At 43.7% G+C, this 22634-nt stretch overlaps 1 protein-coding gene and 1 long non-coding RNA gene across 3 annotated transcripts in view; one reads left to right on the top strand and one right to left on the bottom strand.

Moving 5' to 3' along the window:
* LOC137571627 (uncharacterized) overlaps positions 1–14550 on the top strand; it is a 59829-nt gene extending 45279 nt beyond the window's left edge. For both annotated transcript variants that reach the window (XR_011031391.1, XR_011031392.1), the window contains exons 2-3: positions 10512–10647; positions 14383–14550. This is a non-coding gene — a long non-coding RNA (uncharacterized lncRNA). The remainder of the gene's footprint in view (positions 1–10511; positions 10648–14382) is intronic.
* NAALADL2 (N-acetylated alpha-linked acidic dipeptidase like 2) overlaps positions 1–22634 on the bottom strand; it is an 808485-nt gene that overhangs the window by 353870 nt on the left and 431981 nt on the right. The gene's annotated exons all lie outside the window — the stretch shown is intronic.

Genomic DNA, 22634 nt, shown 5'->3' with positions numbered 1-22634 from the left:
GGTGTTTATTTAACAGTTTCACAGCATCAGAACTTTGTTTTTTTTACCCAAGCCTCATTTTTGGCGGCTAAACTCCGCCCCATCAAAGAAAACTACCCGGGCATTTTTCCCTTGATACTGTGCAAGGCATGATGGGATTTCTGATGTTGTTCTTGTTGCCTAGCAACTGGGAGGGGTGATCAGGACACAGAGGAGTTGGAACTGTGTCTCATGCTCCCTTTCACCTCCTTTCAACCAAAATGATGGCTGCCCTCACGAAATCACAAACATTTGCCTGTTTTTTATTTTTTAAACAGGGTGGGTAAGAGATTTTATTACCTATCTATTTTAATGAACATAACTAATGTATCTTAATGACAGTATGTTTGTTTAGGCTGAAGTTCCTCTTTAACTATGTATTTTATACTTGTGTTGATGGATGTGTGACTCTCCTGAGCGTGGACTATTTATGTGAATAGTTCCCACTATTTACTGTTTCCTACTCTATTCAGTGCCATGGAAGATGTGGGCACTTTATTAGATAAATAAAGGGGAGAAGAACCATTTGTCTCTCAGCATTGGAGCAATTGTGCTTCTCCCAATGCTATTTTTATCTTTTTTTTAGGTCACGCTTTTATATTATAAACATGCACACAGTTTTAAAAATTTTATTTCTTAGGCATTGAATTGCCACAGTACATATTTTTTTTTTAGAAATTATCCTAGTGGCATGCATTTGCAATATCTGGAATAAATATAGAAATATGCATTCTCTATTCTTTATTCATTGGTTTGGTGATAATTGTAGCTGCTCATTATGTGCAGAGATGAGTGAAAGTCCATCTCAACAGAATCCCAGGCCAGGCAGAATGTGATTACAGTATATCTTGCTTGGCAATAGGATTTGCCACATCATGATAATTTAAAGGATCTAGAATTGTGCCTCTCAATCCCTTTACTCGGTACCCAAAACTTGCCTTGCCAAACTATGGCTTTGAAATCAAATATTTGCTTCGTATGCATTTTGTAGACTACGCATTAAAATACGCAATTACACGTAGTGCGAAACGTAGTGCATGTGGATGCTTATGCCTGTATGCAGAAAATGTTACGCATTAATTTCTCTTTTTCATGCTGATACCGGGAACTCTTCTATGCGTACATTCCCCTTTCCAATGCGAAAATTTGTAAGCATACAATCGCAAGCGGAAAATTAGATGCAAGTAATGCATTTGTAGTTCACTATGCAGCACACACGTTAACTACGCATAGTGGGCGTAAGCTACGCGTAGCAGTACTTTGTTTAGTTTTGAAACGTCACCTACGAACTACAATGCGTAGATGGGAACTACAATGTAAATTTGCACTGGCGTCATTTCTGCTCATCCCTGTATGTAAGTACTACTAGTTACATTTTTGCACTTAACACAGTTGTGACATACTGCACTATTTGGGCTCCTGTTGTCTTTTTTCTTTCAGGCTGCTCTTTGATCACCTTACACACCTGCCTTTTACTCAGTAAATCAGGTTCCCTGTCTGCAATCCTATCTGTTGTTTACACCCTAAGATAATTCCTTTTCATTGATATTGGTTGCATGCTTAAATAAATGTTGTTGGTTTTGAAATTCTTTAGATGAGCAAAAAAATGTCAACGCTCCCCCAGTGGAATGTTATTTATACATTATGATATAGCACACTCTTTTCAAGAGTTATCTTTATTTTAAATTCAAGCAATGTATGCCTAGGTTTCCTTCATGACTAGGAAGAGATTTGCTAAGCTCAATTCTAATTAAGTACAATTGAACTACAATTCCCTAGAAACAAAACTTGATTGAAGTCAATAGCCTTTAGTTAATTCATTTCAGAAGAAAAATAATTGAATTGCTTACTGCACAACAGAAAATGCTTACAACATATTATTAAATATAAAGCATTCATAGACAATCTTCTATTTTTTGTGCGCAGTACCTTGATCTAATAAAACATACAGTCAAACAATGCTCACCCAAAACTCTGAAAATAGCTAGTGAAGATGAATTCAAATAAGAAAAAAAAAAGTCACTTATTCATTATTCCACAAAGAGTTGCATTTGCACATGATGGTTTTTTTTTTCATTTTGACTAGCCAATACAAGGTTGAGATTCTTTGATATGTTGCTTGATCAAAAGTAGGGAACCAGTGATTCAGTTCCAAGGAATCAATTTTGTAGTGCAAGGTACATTTTTATTTGAGCAAAAGGGACAAAACGTTCGGCCCTGCTACAGAAACAGGGACTTGTTTATTATACAAGATATTGGTAAACAATAAACTCCATTAGTGTGTAAAGCAGTCTCTTATCAGGATGTCACTGGGGAGTGGTGAGACATTGGGTGCCAGGTAGTTTTGGTTTAATGTTGAATTTCCATAGCGCCCTTTAAATGAGCCATGTAGCGTTTGGTTTCTGTTAGTTCCATCAGCCATTTGAATATTCTCAGGTGTCATAACAAAAACCAGTAACATAAAGACTTTAAGGGCGTGCTGCCCCGTGACTAGTTATTTTAGAGGATAGGTTAGAGAATGAGGGTGTAGGCCCATATGGTCGCTGGGCTGTGGTAGCTCAATGATAGAACAACAGTGACTGTCCAGCTGATCAAATTTGGTCTTACCACAATGAAGCAACAACCTTATTATCTTTTGTGTCCCACCCCCACCGGAGACACTCATATAGACGGTGGTCATTGCTTCATTGTGATACGCAAGCCCCTTCACTGCGGCAAGGTAATGATCACGAAGGGGGATGGGCACATGTACATGCCTTTTGTTTTTTTGTTGCAGCCGCCCGCAGTGCAGCCAGAAAAATTAGGCAGGCATGTACACGCACCAGAAAAATTAGTGTAGCAGCCGCTGCTAGTGGACCCTGTTGGTGGTGGCGGAGAAGGCAAGCGGCCTGCAGGCAGAGATGCTGTGTGTGGGGACTGACTTAGTCTTCGGTCATGCAGTAGCCCCCCGTGATCCATTCCTCATTCATTTTAGTAAAGGTGAGGTACTGAACACTGTCGTGACTTAGGCGACTTCTCTTCTCAGTGACTATGCCTCCAGCTGCACTGAGGGTCCTTTCTGACAGGACGCTTGCGGCAGGGCAAGAGAGAAGTTGTATGGCAAATTGGGACAGCTCTGGCCACAGGTCAAGCCTGCGCAACCAGTAGTCCAAGGGTTCGTCGTCGCTGCGCGCAGTGTCTACATCCACACTCAAGGCCAGGTAGTCGGCTACCTGCCAGTAGTGTTGGGCGAACAGTGTTCACCACTGTTCGGGTTCTGCAGAACATCACCCTGTTCGGGTGATGTTCGCGTTCGGCCGAACACCTGATGGTGTTCGGCCTTTTAAGTTCGGGTTCGCCCCGAACTTCTAATGGCCGCCGAACAGGGCCGAACAGGGCCCCTGTTCGGCCGAACAGGGCCCTGTTTGGCCGAATACTGCCCCCCTATGGGGTCGCAGGCATAAGGGGGGAGCATGCCCCGATCGCGGGGGGGGGGGGGTCGGAAATTCCCCCCACCCCCTCCGCTAGCGCTCCCCACTCTGCCCGCTTCCCCATTCAAAAGTTTAAGCAAAGTACCTGTAGTGGATGGCCTGGCAGTGGGCGGCACTGTGGAGTGAGGAGGAGGAGTCCGGAGAGTGACGAGTTGAGGGAGGCCGGGCAGCGGGCGTGAGGTCAGAGAAAGGGCGGAAGTACCACAAGGGTACTTCCGCTGAACCGCCCGCTGCCCGGCCTCCCTCAACTCGTCACTCTCCGGACTCCTCCTCCTCACTCCACAGTGCCGCCCACTGCCAGGCCATCCACTACAGGTACTTTGCTTAAACTTTTGAATGGGGAAGCGGGCAGAGGGGGGAGCGCTAGCGGAGGGGGTGGGGGGAATTTCCGAACCCCCCCGCGATCGGGGCATGCTCCCCCCTTATGCCTGCGACCCCATATGGCCCCCAAAAGCTGGATGTTTGGAAAGTTCGGGGTTCGGCCCGAACATGCCGAACATCTCGGCCATGTTCGGCGAACTTTCCCGAACCCGAACATCCAGGTGTTCGCCCATCACTACCTGCCAGTCCAGGCGTTGGTGGAGCGTGGATCCGGAAGGACTATGGCGAGGAGTTGGACTAAAGAACGTCCGCATGTCCGACATCACCCTGAGATTGCTGGAGCGTCTCCTGTCCTTGCCTGCGTGGACTTGGGAGGAGGAGGGTTACTACCAGTGGTACCTTGATTGCGTTCTGCAGCCACATCCCCCTTAAACGCATTGTAAAGCATCATCAACAGCTTGTTCTGCAAGTGCTGCATCCTTTCCGCCTTCTGTTGAGTTGGTAACAGGTCCGCCACTTTGTGCCTGTACCTAGGGTCTAGTAGCGTGGCCACCCAGTACAGGTAATTCGCCTTGAGTTTTTTGATACGGTGGTCCCTCAACAGGCTGGACAACATGAAAGAGGCCATCTGCACAAAGCTGGATGCAGACGTACTCTTCATCTCCTCTTGCTCTTCCTCAGTGACGGGACGCAACTCCTCTTTCTCCCCCCAGCCACGAACAATACCATGGGAACGTGAAGCAGCAGAAGCCCCCTGTGACAGCTGCCGCGGTTGTTCTTCTTCCGCCGCCTCTTCCTCCTCCACAGAAACACCTTCCTCATCACCATCATCAGATTCTGACTCCTCTCCTTCCCCACACGACTCCTCTTCTTCCTCCTCCTCCTCCCCCCTCTGTGCTGCCGCAGGTGTTGTGGAAATGGGTTCGGATGTAAATCGCTCCCACGACTCCTGCTGCTGTAACTGTTCTTGTTCACGCTACTCCACAGCTGTATCCACCACTCTACGCACGGCATGCTCCAGGAATTAGGTGTAGGGGATCAAGTCGCTGATGGTGCCCTCAGCGCGACTCACTAGTTTGGTCACCTCCTCAAAGGGCTCCATGACCCTGCTTGCATTTTGCATCAGTGTCCAGTTTTTGGGCCACAACATCCCCATCCTCCCAGATTGTGTCCTTGTACTGTAATGATACAGGTACTGGGTGACGGCTTTCCCCTGGTCTAGCAGCAGAGAAAAAAACATCAGCAGGGTGGAATTCCTGCGAGTCGGGCTATCGCAAATCAGGCGTCTCACCGGCAAGTTGTTTCTATGCTGAATGTCCGCAAAGCGTGACATGGCCATGTAAGAGCGCCTGAAATGCCCACACAACTTCCTGGCCTGCTTCAGGACGTCCTCTAAGCCTGGGTACTTGGACACAAATCTTTGCACGACCAGATTCAGCACATGTGCCATGCAGGGTACGTGTGTCAGCTTTCCCAAACTCAACGCAGAAATGAGATTGCTGCTGTTGTCACACACCACGTTGCCGATCTCAAGCTTGTGCGGGGTCAGCCATTGCTCCACCTGTTTGTTAAGAGCAGCCAGGAGAGTTGCTCCAGTGTGACTCTCCGCTTTGAGGCAAGACATGTCTAACACTGCGTGACACCGTCGTACCTGGCATGCAGCGTAGGCCCTGGGGTGCGGGGGCTGTGTAGCTCGAGAGGAGATCGCGGCACAAGCCAAGGAGGAGGAGGAGGATGACGACAGCAAAGAGGTGGTAGCAGGCAGAGAGGAGGTGGCTGGAGGCCTGCCTGCAAGCCATGGAGGTGTGACAAGTCGGTCCGCTGCTCCCTGCTTGCTGCCATCGGTCACCAGGTTGACCCAATGGGCTGTGTACATAATGTAGCAGCCCTGCCCATGCTTGGCAGACCAGGCATCTGTGGTCAGGTGGACCCTTGACCCAACGCTCTTCGCAATAGATGACACCACTTGCCTCTCAACTGCACGGTACAGTTTGGGTATGGCCTTTTGTGAAAAATAATTGCGGCCTGGTATCTTCCACTGCGGTGTACCAATGGCCACAAACTTACGGAAAGACTCCGAATCCACCAGCTTGTATGGTAATAGCTGGCAAGCTAATAGTTCCGCCACGCCAGCTGTCAGACGCCGGGCAAGAGGGTGACTGGCAGACATTTGCTTCTTATGCTCAAATACTTCCTTCACGGACAGCTGGGTACTGCTGTGGGCAGAGGAGAAGGAACCGCTCAAGGGAAGAGGCGGTGTGGAGGAGGGTGGCTGGGAAGATGCAAGGGAGAAAGCGGATGAAGACGATGCACCTGAAGGAGGAAGAGGAGAAGGAGGGTGGCTTGTCTTTTGGGTGCTGCTTTTCCTCAGGTGTTCTTGCCATTGCTTTTTGTGCCTTCTCTCCAGGTGCCTTCGTAAGGCACTTGTCCCTACATGAGAGTTGGCCTTTCCACGGCTCAATTTTTGCTGGCAGTGACAACAGATGGCTTTGCTCCAATCTGAGACACACATGTTAAAACATTTCCAAACCGCAGAGCCCCCCTGGGGTGATGGCACTACGGTGGCATCAGCAGCTGACGTTGAAGGGCATGTTGGTTGGCTGTCCATAGCTGGCGATACATGGTGCCGGACACTGCCCCCAGCTGTTTCTGAGGATGAGCTCCCTCTGCTTATATCATGGAGTAGTCTCCTCCTACTCCTCTCTGACTCCCCCTCTGAACTGTCCCCCTGGTCATCTCCTCTACTGGGAACATGCGTGGCATCCGTATAATCGTCATCATAATCCTCCTGCCCAGCTTCGCTTTCCTCAGACACCTCCTCAACTGCACCAACTTCAGGTGGTTCATCATCCCCCTCCTCACACGTTATGCCCATACTATTGCCACCTAACTCAGATGTATGAGGTGGTGTACCTGCGCCTTCTTCTTGTTGGTGCACTAGTGGCTGGGAATCAGTGATTTCACCACCACCACCAAATAACTCCTGCGAAGTGTCAAATGCAGCGGATGTGGTGCTTGTTGTAGCGCTGGTGGCTGCGGGAGATGAGGTGTTCTGTGTTAAATAGTCAAGCACATCCTGATCTTGGGAGGTGATGGCACGTGCCTTCTTCTGAGCACTGTATTTTGGGCCAGGTCCACACGAAATCACAGCAACACCACCTCGCACAGACCTGCAGGTGCCTGGTGGCCTTCCTCTGGGTCTGCCTCTACCTCTTCCTCTACCTGGTTTGTCCATTTTGTCCATCTTGGGGGGATGCTAGGTATATGCAGTGAGCTGGGTTCACTCAACACAATAGGTAGTTATATGCAGTGAGGTTGGTTCACTGAACAGTAAAGGTAGTTAGATGCAGTGAGGTGGGTTCACTGAACAGTAAAGGTACTTAGATGCAGTGAGCTGGGTTCACTCAACACAACAGGTAGTTAGATGCAGTGATGAGGTGGGTTCACTGAACAGTAAATGTACTTAGATGCAGTGAGGTGGGTTCACTCAACACAACAGGTAGTTAGATGCAGTGAGGTGGGTTCACTGAACAGTAAAGGTACTTAGATGCAGTGAGGTGGGTTCACTCAACACAACAGGTAGTTAGATGCAGTGAGGTGGGTTCACTGAACAGTAAAGGTACTTAGATGCAGTGAAGTGGGTTCACTCAACACAACAGGTAGTTAGATGCAGTGAGCTGGGTTCACTGAACAGTAAAGGTACTTAGATGCAGTGAGATGGGTTCACTCAACACAAAAGGTAGTTAGATGAAGTGAGGTGGGTTCACTGAACAGTAAAGGTACTTAGATGCAGTGAGGTGGGTTCACTCAACACAACAGGTAGTTATATGCAGTGAGCTGGGTTCACTCAACACAAAGCTAGGTATATGCAGTGATGAGGTGGGTTAAGTAAACACAACAGGTACTGGGTATATGCAGTACTGGGTATTAATGTGCAGCTCCCTGTCACACACACAGGTAGTAACTGAATGTGCTGGGCTGCTGGCAGTGGCACACACACTATCAATTAGCAAGGTTGTGCATGCAACAAAAGTGTCAGTTTGACACACAGAAAAAAAAAAGTACAGGACGAGCTCTGAAAAGATCTGTTGAGGGGTGCTATAAAAGCAATAATAATCAGCCAGGAGCAAGCTAAGCAGCCAAGAACCTAACTAATCTGTCCCTAGAAGAACAAGTCTGCAGCAGTTGTCCCTAGTCTGTCTCTAGCAGATTTCCAATGGATGAAAACGGATGAATGGATGGATGAATACCTCCATTCTAATAAATCAAAACTGCACATCAATATTATAAATACATTATGTCCGTATATTTAATCAGCGGTACTTCACAATAATGTATTTATAATATTGATGTGCAGTTTTGATTTATTAGAATGGAGGTATTCTCTTCTTCACCTGCATCATCTTTTTTTTCTTTTCTCCTGGTTTGCATCTCTGCACGTAGGTTGTAGATTTATAGGCAACACGGACAGCTGCTTTGTTTACATTAGTTGTGTATGTGACGTGAGTCTCCCCCATTGATGTGGGCTGGAGGGACATGCCCCATCTCTATCTGCAACACAGAGCGGCGATAATCTTGCTGTCTGTGTTAGCCCTCCGGGAAACGTGGGCGGAATCACGTGATGTTGTCTCCGCACACGTCACGATTGCGGGTTCCCCATCAGGTCCGCTGGACGGGCGGCCTGGTGTGGGACATGGCAAGGCATTTCTGGACACAGAGGCTGTCCCTTGCCGCCCACATTGATGTTAAGTGTGGGAGGGGGGTGTATGCATATTTGAACACACCTATTGGGATTAACCTGCATAGTTCCCCATCAGGTCCGCTTTGAGGATGGACCATATGATTGGATACGATATGTATATTTATTTCATTGGTTAATGTCCCATCATGCTGGGTATAAAAGTGCTGTGCACATTAGAATGTGGTATACTGCTGACAGCTTAGCTTGATAAAGGGGCGGTGGCCCTGAAACATCGCTGTAATAGCTGTTTCTGCAAATAAAAAGAGCTTATATTTACCAGATGGTGCCGGTTTCATCCATTGGAAATCTGTTACAAGCCAGAGTGTGGCTGGCCTAACCGAGGCACATCACATCGCTTACAAAGAGGAGTGCTCCACTATATACTTTCTAGTCTGTCTCTAGCAGGCACACGAGTGAGGCTAATGGCCGTCGGAGCCTGCCTTATATAAGGGGGGTGGGGCTCCAGGGCTTAGTGTAGCCTGAATGGCTACAATGTGCCTGCTGACTGTGATGCAGAGGGTCAAAGTTGACCCTCATAGTGCATTATGGGGCGAATCGAACTTCCGCAAAAGTTTGCCTGGTGCAGGCGAATGCGAACCACTAAAGTTCGCCTGGAACCGTTTGCTGGCAAACCGTTCACTACATCTCTAAAGATAAACAGCCCTTCTTATCCAGATTTCCTTAATTCTTTGACCCTCATGCTGGCTGGAATGGCCAAGATGCCGGAACGAGATTGCTTAGGGCTCTGCCATATTAACCATACTAGCTCACATGGTCCATGACATAAAGCAGACTCAGCAGGAGAGGGGCAGATATAATTTTCCTCTCCTGCAAGGCCCCCAACCATATCAAGGACAAGGGGGCCATCCCCACATTGTGCTCATGGAGGATAGTTTAACTACCCCCATGGTTGTGGATAGAGCCCTGGGTGACTTTTGGCAGAATCTAGAGAACACTTTATTAATAAGGGAACACCCAGATAGCCAAGGTTAATAGGGAAAGTGGGTATTTTTGTACCTCCTACCTATTTATAAAAAGAATTGTATGTCATTTTCATCTGTGTATTTCTTCCTTTTTCTCTCCTGTCTTCTTGCTTCTATAAACTTAAAGCACACCTGACCTGAGGCAAAGCTATTGAAGGTAAGCATCAAGGTATATTCATGCCTGAGCCACATACCTGTGTGTACTACCCATTCCCTTTCTCATTCTCCTGGGCTCCCATAATCACCCCTTCAATAGTTTTGACTTTTGACTAAAGTCAAAGCTTTAGACAGAAAGAGGCGGGCTTGATGTGATGTGATGTTCCCTCCTAGAGCCCCCCTATTACCTCCTCTTCCCTTTCCCTTAGTGATAGGAAGGAACATCACAGCAAACCAGCACCTAATGTTGGAGAGTTTGGTAACTGCAAAGAGCCCAAGGTTTTCTTTGTTTATTAGTTTTAAATGGTTAAATATGTATTTGTTCAAATGCTGAGGCATCTGTACTAGTTTTAAAATAGCTGTGTCGTGTCCTTTGCTGTGAGTCAAATCCAGAGGCAATAGGGGTTGCAGAGGTTGCAACCGCATCTGAGCCGATGGGCCAAAGGGGCACCAAAGGGCCCTCCCTCAACTGCAGTATTAGCTCTTTATTAGTCCTGTGCTCTTAATAATCACTTCTATAGATACTTTGAATAGTGGTAATCATTAACAAAGTGTCCCCCCCCCCACACACACACACCTTTATACACCCTTTTGACTGACATTTTCAAGCAAGCATACAATCTGACCTAGCTAGCTAGTTCCCTCCACCCACTAATAAATCTCTTTGAATGTGACTCAGATAATCAACACCTCATGAAATACGGCTTGTTTCTTATTGCTGTAACATTTTCATTCCTTAATACTTTAAATTTTAAGTTTACAGAGGGCATGGCTCTCTACATATTGCTTTTATAATTGTTGTTTTTATTTCTCACTTTGTAGGAGTACCACAGAAGGTGATGCCGCTAAAGAAACCAATAATAATAATCAGGAAAGCTACTGATGACTGGTAGATAAATGCTAGTTCCAGATCTTCACAGTGAGACTGACTAATCTCAAATTCACGATTCATCAACTAGTAAGTGGCCTAAGAGAGGTGTTTTTTTAAGGGCAATGTTAATTGTGTTTTGATACAAATTGCCTCTTGTGTGCCACTCTTTCAGCACATCTTTCCCTATGATACATTATGTGCATGTATACAAATCCAAAATTAGCAATTCTGGTAAGCTATGTATAATTAAATATGCATAAACAGTATATGTTATTTAAAATAGGCATTTTAAATAGAAACAAATTAAAACACTGTGCTGCTTAATATGTTGGCGCTTTAGAAATACAATAAATACATAAATTAAAGAGGAACCCTAATCTTATCAGGCTAATGTAAAATTTAGTGTCAACTATTTACGAGTAGATCTAGCTTTCAATGTAAGATACACATTCTGGTTAGTTTGCAATCTACAGCTATGAAACATACAGTATATTGAAGTGTTATAAGGTTTTAAATAGAATTCAGTATTTCCCTTTGGTAACTAAAGGTCAAAATAATTACTGAAACATAATTATAGAAACATAAATATGCTCCTTGTGAAAACTCAAGGTCTAATTGGTGGTTTGGAACAGGTGCGCATCCATTAATTGATTTTACTTCAATTAATTTTTAGTATTGGATTTGCAAACAAAATGTATTATATTTTTTTATTTACAATATTTGAATTTAGATTTTTTGATATGTAAAATACCGTTAACTAAACTACCCTCTATATTTCGATCAACTGACTTCTTAATGAGTATATCCTTCTAAAGACAACCTTTGATCTTTAAAAGATAAAACAATGTGGAGGGGGTACCTTAAGAAGGTTCTCTAAGTAGGTAGCCATTTATCTCCTGGATGTTTGGAGAAACTAGAAACGAAGTAATGCAGCTTACATGAAAACATGGACTGGTCTACATTAATAATAATAATGAATAAGACTGGGATATGAAATAACTTAGATTAGCATGTCACACTTTCTTTGCAATGGAATAAAACTTCATCTAATTATTATTATTCTAACAGTGCTGGATTTTGTACCTTTTCTTTGCTAAACCAACACCAGCTGAGGTTCAGACTAGAATAGGGAAAACCTTTTAATTTGACTGATATTCTTTTTAAAACATTAGGGTCAGGTGATGCACAAATATATTAAAAACTTGATACAGAGAGAAGTATGTACTGGTACTGCCAGCACAGTGTGAAATATAATGATTTGATGCCCTGCTAAATGTGTAAGTTTCTTCACTTACAACGAAAAGAACAGTTAGACATTTTTATGATATTTTTATGATATAACAGAATACCAACCAAAATAAAATAAAATAAAATAACAAAAACAACATTGCAGAAAATTCAGACATTGATTTGCATGTCATTGAGTTAAATAAGTATTTGATCTCCAATCAAAACATGACTAAAGGCTCATACACACATCAGACTATAGTCTTTGGAAAATGAAAGATCACAGACCAATCTTACCACCCTTCATGTAGTATGAGAGCCATACTCTACACAGTCTTTTCTATGGAGCTGAACTCCACATCAGAAAAAAATCTTTGCAAGATGCTGCACACACAGATGCTGTACAGACACAAAAGATCAGTATCTGCAAAAGATCTGCTCCTGTCAAAAATCCATTCCTGCAAATTGCAATGATAGTCTATGAGATCTGCAGATCATCATACACACATGATTTAACTGACATTCATCTGCAGATCAAGCAATCATCTGCAGATCTGAAAAATCCATCCTGGTGGATCTGATCTGCAGATGAATGTCAGTTAAATCATGTGTGTATGATGATCTGCAGATCTCATAGACTATCATTGCAATTTGCAGGAACAGATCTTTGGCAGGAACAGATCTTTTGCAGATACTGATCTTTTGTGTCTGTACAGCATCTGTGTGTGCAGCATCTTGCAAAGATTTTTTTCTGATGTGGAGTTCAGCTCCATAGAAAAGACTGTGTAGAGTATGGCTCTCATACTACATGAAGGGTGGTTAGATTGGTCTGTGATCTTTCAGTTTCAAAAGACTATGGTCTGATGTGTGTATGTGGCCTTAGTATTTGGTGGAGAAACCCTTGTTAGCCATCACATTTCTTGTAGTTGGTCAATAGGTGTGCACATATCTCAGGAGGAATTTAGGCACACTCCTCTGTTTCTCAGCTGCTGTTTGACAACTTGAAGCTTCAGCTTTATCCAAATATTTTTATGGGATCAAGGTCTGTGGCCTGGTCACTTCATAACCTTGGTGTGCTTCTACTTAAACCATTCATTTGCTCCCTTGGGAGTATGTTTTCGTCTTTGCACCCATCCATGAGCCATCTTCAGTGTTCTGGCTATGGTAAGGAGGTCCTCATCCAGTACTTTATGTTACATGGTCCCATTAATTGGACCCTCAATGCGGTGAATTCATCTTGCACTATTTGGAGAAAAACAGTCCTAAAGCAAAGTGTTTCAAACTGCATGCTTGACTGTAAGGATCGTTCCCTTTGGGTCATACACATTACGTTTTCTTCCTTCAAACATGGTTTGACTACAGCATTTTTTCCCATGCCTTCTCTGAATCATTTAGATGTTAAATGGAAAAGTTTAGATGGAAGTTTACATGTACCTTTCAGAGAAAGAGGACCTTGCAGACACAGCAAAATTTGAATCAGTTAAATCAGTATGTTACCAATGGTGACTGCAATCCCAACGTTGTTCATATGACTGTGGTTCCAACTCCCCTCAAATAAGTTCCTCTTGTGTAATTGTGAGCTGATCCATCACCTTTCTCTTGACCACCTTCACCCCATGAGGCAAAATCTTGCAAGGAGCTCAAGGATGAGGGTGATAAATTTGGCAATCCAGCACCTTATTGGTGTGCAGCTGGAACAACTGTTTGCTTCACTTTGACCTACAAAATTTAGCAGGTGATCACATTATTTCTTTACACTGCATATAGTGCCACTGTTCCCAGAAACAACCCTTAGTTATTCCATAATTTGCATATATTCAGCAGTGATGTACTGGGAGACATCTCAAGCTCACTCCAACCTGAATTATCACAAATTCTTTCTGTTTTAAGAAAGCAAACTTTTGTTTTTCTTAGCATCTTAGTAAGGGGGCTTTTAGGACCATTGTAGCCCCTTACACACTCCAATGAGTTCTGGGTCACCATGAGCTTGCTGGTTAGTCTGTACCTCTCGGTGTTACAAGCCCTGTTACAAGCCCTACTCCATAGAGCCAAATTAATCTATGCCATGCACTGATGAGGATCAAACAATCCGAAACAGTCTGTATGCCTGTTGGATTATTATGGCTCTGTACAAATTAACAAGATGACACATCATTGCATTCCAGCGGTTCTGGAGGTGTGTTTAGCTTCTAAGGGTAACAATGGTTAAATTGCATATATTCAGCAGTGATGTACTGGGAGACATCTCAAACTCACTCCAACCTGAATTATCGCAAATTCTTTCTGTTTTAAGAAAGCAAACTTTTGTTTTTATTCCATAACAGCGTGTCCCACACTAAAGCAAAAAAAACTGTAAAAAAAATATTTGTGACTTGAAACATTGAAACATTTTTACATTTGTGCCCATTGTGGATTAAAGCAACTTGAGTTATTTATTACTGAAGACTTTGCATTTTTTCCCATGTTTCCATCCATGCTGTCAAAACCAGTGTATCCCCTCCCTACCTCTGTTCCTAGACAATTTGTGTGTTTTTTTTTATTACATTTTCTTTCAAGAGTCCTGAAAAATACTTTTCTTTTCTTGTATATTTCCAGATCCCAAATTTTCTGGCTTGTTAAGCTGTACTGCCCATACCTCTAAAGAGACTTATTTGAACAACACTAATGAAGATGGAAAGCATAGAGCACTGTATTAATTACTAACACAGGTAGTGGTGATATGGGGTGATTTTGAGTAATGTGGTATGATATAGGTGTTGGGTACACTTTAGAAAGTGATGCAGAATAAACTTTCTACAGAAACTAACCAGGAGTAAATTTTCAGCTTTCTAACGCTGTCTAAAACTATTACAATCTATTTGCTTTACCTAGACTTTGCTGTCCAACTAGTCAGTCTGCATTTGTTGCTAATGTTTATTGGACACTGGTTTGGAACTCAAAATGGTGTTTGATAAGTACAGGCTAATGCCAGCACTGTGCAAATGCAAGAAGACAGGGAATGTGTCCAGGTAGAATGTGAATGCTACAAATCCTCCAAAACAATGTGAAGATTAAAATGTGATTTTTTTTCACGTTTTACTTCAAATACAGATTTAAACAGTTTGTTTCGCTTAACAGTCAGTAGGATAAAAAAAATTACAGAAAGCCAGTAGCAAACACATAAGTTTGCTTATCTCCAGGGAGTTGATAAAATATCTTCAGACAAACATAGATGTTATCCTACAAAAGAACCCAGGGGACCGTAGTTTATATCATACAACTATCATATGAAACTGATTGTTATAACTGGAACATTGTTATCTCAGTACTCTGAGGAATCTCAAAACTTGGAAATAAAGAAACAAACCAAGCTCTCAATTTTCTAAAGGTCATATTGAGGTTATCGCTGTAGTGGTCAACGAAAGATGGTAAATCTTTTCAAAATAGCTTGTCTTTTAAATACCATATATAGAAAAGCTTCTCCACAGTGGCAGATATAAAACTGTTATAGTCTTTAACATACACTTCACCTGGAAACATTAATTTGCTTGTGCTGTAGAACTGTACATACAGATGAAATAACTTTTTAGTTACTCCGTTTAAGAGAATTTCAATTGACATCCTTTAACCACTTGAGGACCTAGGGCTTTCTACCCCTTAAGGACCGGCCACTTTTTTTCCATTCAGACCACTGCAGCTTTCACGGTTTATTGCTCGCTCATACAACCTACCACCTAAATGAATTTTGGCTCCTTTTCTTGTCACTAATACAGCTTTCTTTTGGGGCTATTTGATTGCTCCTGTGATTTTTACTTTTTATTTTATTCATCAAAAAAGACATGAATTTTGGCAAAAAATGATTTTTTTAACTTTCTGTGCTGACATTTTTCAAATAAAGTAAAATTTCTGTATACATGCAGCGCGAAAAATGTGGACAAACATGTTTTTGATAAAAAAAAACCCATTCAGTGTATATTTATTGGTTTGGGTAAAAGTTATAGCGTTTACAAACTATGGTGCCAAAAGTGAATTTTCCCATTTTCAAGCATCTCTGACTTTTCTGACCCCCTGTCATGTTTCATAAGGGGCTAAAATTCCAGGATAGTACAAATACCCCCCAAATGACCCCATTTTGGAAAGAAGACATCCCAAAGTATTCACTGAGAGGCATAGTGAGTTCATAGAAGATATTATTTTTTGTCACAAGTAAGCGGAAAATGACACTTTGTGAGAAAAAAAAAAAAAGTTTCCATTTCTTCTAACTTGCGACAAAAAAAAATGAAATCTGCCACGGACTCACCATGCCCCTCTCTGAATACCTTGAAGGGTCTACTTTCCAAAATGGGGTCATTTGTGGGGTGTGTTTACTGTCCTGACATTTTGGGGGGTGCTAAATTGTAAGCACCCCTGTAAAGCCTAAAGGTGCTCATTGGACTTTGGACCCCTTAGCGCAGTTAGGCTGCAAAAAAGTGCCACACATGTGGTATTGCCGTACTCAGGAGAAGTAGTATAATGTGTTTTGGGGTGTATTTTTACACATACCCATGCTGGGTGGGAGAAATATCTCTGTAAATGACAATTTGTTAATTTTTTTTACACACAATTGTCCATTTACAGAGATATTTCTCCCACTCAGCTTGGGTATGTGTAAAAATACACCACAAAACACATTATACTACTTCTCCTGAGTACGGCGATACCACATGTGTGGCACTTTTTTGCACCCTAACTGCGCTAAAGGGCCCAAAGTCCAATGAGTACCTTTAGGATTTCACAGGTCATTTTGAGAAATTTCGTTTCAAGACTACTCCTCACGGTTTAGGGCCCCTAAAATGCCAGGGCAGTATAGGAACCCCACAAATGACCCCATTTTAGAAAGAAGACACCCCAAGGTATTCCGTTAGTAGTATGGCGAGTTCATAGAAGATTTTATTTTTTGTCACAAGTTAGCGGAAAATGACACTTTGTGAAAAAACACAATTAAAATCAATTTCCGCTAACTTTTGACAAAAAATAAAATCTTCTATGAACTCACCATACTCCTAACGGAATACCATGGGGTGTCTTCTTTCTAAAATGGGGTCATTTGTGGGGCTCCTATACTGCCCTGGCATTTTAGGGGCCCTAAACCGTGAGGAGTAGTCTTGAAACGAAATTTCTCAAAATGACCTGTGAAATCCTAAAGGTACTCATTGGACTTTGGGCCCTTTAGCGCAGTTAGGGTGCAAAAAAGTGCCACACATGTGGTATCGCCATACTCGGGAGAAGTAGTACAATGTGTTTTGAGGTGTATTTTTACACATACCCATGCTGGGTGGGAGAAATACCTCTGTAAATGGACAATTGTGTGTAAAAAAATCAAAAGATTGTCCATTTACAGAGGTATTTCTCCCACCCAGCATGGGTATGTGTAAAAATACACCCCAAAACACATTGTACTACTTCTCCCGAGTACGGCGATACCACATGTGTGGCACTTTTTTTGCACCCTAACTGCACTAAGGGGCATAAAGTCCAATGAGTACCTTTAGGATTTCACAGGTCATTTTTGTTTCAAGACTACTCCTCACGGTTTAGGGCCCCTAAAATGCCAGGGCAGTATAGGAACCCCACTAATGACCCCATTTTAGAAAGAAGACACCCCAAGGTATTCCGTTAGGAGTATGGTGAGTTCATAGAAGTTTTTATTTTTTTGTCACAAGTTAGCGGAAATTGATTTTAATAGTTTTTTTTCACAAAGTGTCATTTTCCGCTAACTTGTGACAAAAAATAAAATCTTCTATGAACTCACCATACTCCGTACGGAATACCTTTGGGTGTCTTCTTTCTAGAATGGGGTCATTTGTGGGGTTCCTATACTGCCCTGGCATTTTAGGGGCCCTAAACCGTGAGGAGTAGTCTTGAAACCAAATGTCGCAAAATGACCTGTGAAATCCTAAAGGTACTCATTGGACTTTGGGCCCCTTAGCGTACTTAGGGTGTAAAAAAGTGCCACACATGTGGTACCGCTGTACTCAGGAGAAGTAGTATAATGCGTTTTGGGGTGTATTTTTACACATACCCATGCTAAGTGGGAGAAATATCTCTGTAAATGACAATTGTTTGATTTTTTTACACACAATTGTCCATTTACATAGAAATTTCTCCCACCCAGCATGGGTATGTGTAAAAATACACCCCAAAACACATTATACTACTTTTCCTGAGTACGGCGGTACCACATGTGTGACACTTTTTTGCAGCCTAGGTGCGCTAAGGGGCCCAACGTCCTATTCACAGGTCATTTTGAAGCATTTGTTTTCTAGACTACTCCTCGCGGTTTAGGGCCCCTAAAATGCCAGGGCAGTATAGGAACCCCACAAGTGACCCCATTTTAGAAAGAAGACACCCCAAGGTATTCCGTTAGGTGTATGGCGAGTTCATAGAAGATTTTATTTTTTGTCACAAGTTAGTGAAAAATGACACTTTGTGAAAAAAAACCAATAAAAATGAATTTCCGCTAACTTTTGACAAAAAAATAAAATCTTCTATGAACTCGTCATACACCTAACAGAATACCTTGGGGTGTCTTTTTTTTCTAAAATGGGGTCACTTGTGGGGTTCCTATACCGCCCTGGCATTTTACAGGCCCAAAACCGTGAGTAGTCTGGAAACCAAATGTCTCAAAATGACTGTTCAGGGGTATAAGCATCTGCAAATTTTGATGACAGGTGGTCTATGAGGGGGCGAATTTTGTGGAACCGGTCATAAGCAGGGTGGCCTTTTAGATGACAGGTTGTATTGGGCCTGATCTGATGGATAGGAGTGCTAGGGGGGTGACAGGAGGTGATTGATGGGTGTCTCAGGGGGTGGTTAGAGGGGAAAATAGATGCAATCAATGCACTGGGGAGGTGATCGGAAGGGGGTCTGAGGGTTTGGCCGAGTGATCAGGAGCCCACACGGGGCAAATTGGGGCCTGATCTGATGGGTAGGTGTGCTAGGGGGTGACAGGAGGTGATTGATGGGTGTCTCAAGGTGTGATTAGAGAGGGGAATAGATGCAAGCAATGCACTGGCGAGGTGATCAGGGCTGGGGTCTGAGGGCATTCTGAGGGTGTGGGCGGGTGATTGAGTGCCCTAGGGGCAGATAGGGGTCTAATCTGATAGGTAGCAGTGACAGGGGGTGATTGATGGGTAATTAGTGGGTGTTTAGGGTAGAGAATAGATGGAAACACTGCGCTTGGGTGGTGATCTGATGTCGGATCTGCGGGCGATCTATTGGTGTGGGTGGGTGATCAGTTTGCCCGCAAGGGGCAGGTTAGGGGCTGATTGATGGGTGGCAGTGACAGCGGGTGATTGATGGGTGGCAGTGACAGGGGGTGATTGATGGGTGGCAGTGACAGGGGGTGATTGATGGGTGATTGATAGGTGATTGACAGGTAATCAGTGGGTTATTACAGGGGAGAACAGATGTAAATATTGCACTGGCGAATTGATAAGGGGGGGTCTGAGGGCAATCTGAGCGTGTGGTTGGGTGCCCGCAAGGGGCAGATTAGGGTCTGATCTGATGGGTAACAGTGACAGGTGGTGATAGGGGGTGATTGATGGGTGATTGATGGGTAATTAGTGGGTGTTTAGAGGAGAGAATAGATGGAAACACTGCGCTTGGGTGGTGATCTGATGTCGGATCTGCGGGCGATCTATTGGTGTGGGTGGGTGATCAGATTGCCCGCAAGGGGCAGGTTAGGGGCTGATTGTTGGGTGGCAGTGACAGGGGGTGATTGATGGGTGATAGGTGATTGGCAGGTGATTGACAGGTGATCAGTGGGTTATTACAGGGAAGGACAGATGTAATTAATGCACTGGCGAATTGATAAGGGGGGGGGGGGGGTCAGAGGGCAATCTGAGCGTGTGGGCGGGTGATTGGGTGCCCGCAAGGGGCAGATTAGGGTCTATTCTGATAGGTAAAAGTGACAGGTGGTGATAGGGGGTGATTGATGGGTGATTGATGGGTGATTGATGGGTAATTAGTGGGTGTTTAGAGAAGATAACAGATGTAAACGATACATTTGGGAGGTAATCTGACGGCGGGTTTGCGGGCGATCTAATGGTGTGGGTGGGTGATCAGATTGCCCGCAAGGGGCAGGTTAGGGGCTGATTGATGGGTGGCAGTGACAGGGGGTGACAGGGGGTGATTGATGGGTGATAGGTGATTGGCAGGTGATTGACAGGTGATCAGTGGGTTATTACAGGGAAGAACAGATGTAATTAATGCACTGGCGAATTGATAAGGGGGGGTCTGAGGGCAATCTGAGCGTGTAGGCGGGTGATTGGGTGCCCGCAAGGGGCAGATTAGGGTCTGATCTGATAGGTAACAGTGACAGGTGGTGATAGGGGGTGATTGATGGGTGATTGATGGGTAATTAGTGGGTGTTTAGAGGAGAGAATAGATGTAAACAATGGATTTGGGAGTGATCTGATGTCGGATCTGTGGGTGATCTATTGGTGTGGGGGGGTGATCAGATTGCCCGCAAGGGGCAGGTTAGGGGCTGATTGATGGGTGGCAGTGACAGGGGGTGATTGACGGGTGATTGACGGGTGATTGACAGGTGATTGACAGGTGATCAGGGGGATAGATGCATACAGTAAACAGGGGGGGTGGTCTGGAGGGGGGGTCTGGGGAGAATCTGAGGGGTGGGGGGTGATCAGGAGGGGGCAGGGAGCAGGGGGGGGATAAAAAAAAAATAGCGTTGACAGATAGTGACAGGGAGTGATTGATGGGTGATTAGGGGAGTGATTGGGTGCAAACAGGGGTCTGGGGGGTGGGCAGGGGGGGGTCTGATGGGTGCTGTGGGCGATCTGGGGCAGGGGGGGGAGAAATCAGTGTGCTTGGGTGCAGACTAGGGTGGCAGCAGCCTGCCCTGGTGGTCCCTCGGACACTGGGATCACCAGGGCAGGAGGCAGCCTGTATAATACACTTTGTAAACATTACAAAGTGTATTATACACTTTGTATGCGGCGATCGCGGGGTTAACATCCCGCCGGCGCTTCCGTATAGCCGGCGGGATGTTGCGGCGAGCGAGCGGTGACAGGCGCCGGCGGAGGATCGCGTCACGGATGACGCGATCGCTCCGCCCATGCCCTTAAATGGACCGCCGCCTCTGTGGGTGAGCCGATCCTTAAGGGCTCCACTTCCCGGCCGCCTCTGTGCGTTAGGCGGTCGGGAAGTGGTTAAAATTTAAAAGTCATTGTTACATTTCCTATTTTAAGCTCATAATTTGTAGTTGTATGAAAATGTAATTACATAAATATAGACAATCTAAACGTATTTTCTTAGTACAAAGCCTTATTTTCTTTGTACACTGAACATAGGGTTTCTAGCTGAGCTACCCACAACAATGTACACAAGTATTGTCTTTAAAGTATAGTTTGTAAGTTTCCCCCGTTTCATGCAGAAGTGTCATTTTATTCATCAAGTTACTAGTATACAATATATGGAACAAATCACATGATTTTCTATGTCTAAAAGAACTAATTGTATAATATCTGTATTACAGTTAAAAAACATTACAGCCATTTTGGTAAGATAGTTTAAGTGCACTTTTGTGGAGAGACAGTAAGCGATGAGCTGAAATTAGCATTTTTGTAATTACAAACACAAAATTTGCAATTATGACACAAAATTATTAGGTTATTCCTAATTATTAGAACATTTGTCATTTTATAATTCATATTTTCGTGCCATAATTTTATATCAAATCATAATTTTGTGTTAAATTTTGCGTTAGTCATAATTTTGTATTTTCTTACACAAAATTACGTACAAACAGCCGGCACCATGTAGTTGCTGAAAAATTCTATTTAATCAGAATAGTCATGAAGAAACGACGTTTCGGAGCGCAGCTCCTTTATCAAGTAAATGACATCCTGACACACATAGGTAACATCACATCCTTATCTATCATTCCTACCCTGATTACACGGCCAGTAGCAAAGCTGTATTCAAACTACCCAATCACCGCTCATTCTGAAGAGCGGACTAGATGGGGAACTTCTTACCAGGAAGAAGGAGCCAATGGTGGGAACGCCTACAACCCATGTGACCAGTCCTGTGGGGTTATGGGAGATATGGGAGCATCATTGCACGGAGAGCGCCCTTTCTCCGCCCATCAACGTCACTGTTACACCCAATCGCACGGAGAGCTTACACAAAATTACAAAATAACAGGTGACATCACATTTTTGGAACCCTGTGCTAACCAAGAAGTAGTAAACATTATCACAAGTACTTCTTGACAAATGTATATTTATTCGTAGTACATGTTAATTAGTTCTAAACAATTTCCAAACATTTACTATTGCTTTTAATTAGCTAACACTCTAATTTGGTCTTGTTTTTATAAGATTTATATTTTTCTAAAACTCTAAATTTGATATTCTTGGTTAAATATATCAAGCCTGAGTACCCACTGGAACCATCAGAAGTAGGGGGTACTTCTGATGGGGCTGAGGTATACGTACCACACGCAGGCATGGGCTTCCGAATTCCGCGGAAGCTAAAATTCCGAAATTCCGCCGGAATTGGGGTTTCCGCATGGTTCCGCGGAATTCGGAATTTGCAATCCGGAATTCGGAATTTGCAATCCGGAATTCGGAATTTCCGGCAAAATCGGAATCGGAATGAATTGACCAATCAGGAGATGCGGAATGAGTTGACCAATCATAATCAGCGGAGAGTTACTGCGCTAAAATAACGGTTTCAACATTTTTTTTATCCAAATTTACAAAATACAAATCAACTTTATTAACAATAGATATTTCAAATGAGCGATTGAGTGTTTCCTCCTAAATTTACGGAAATCCGTTTAAAAATTACGGAAGTCCGTTTAA

The sequence above is a fragment of the Hyperolius riggenbachi genome, chromosome 4 (assembly GCF_040937935.1).
Source record: "Hyperolius riggenbachi isolate aHypRig1 chromosome 4, aHypRig1.pri, whole genome shotgun sequence".
Classification (NCBI taxonomy): Eukaryota; Metazoa; Chordata; class Amphibia; order Anura; family Hyperoliidae; genus Hyperolius; species Hyperolius riggenbachi.
This window is presented reverse-complemented; position numbering and strand designations above follow the sequence as displayed.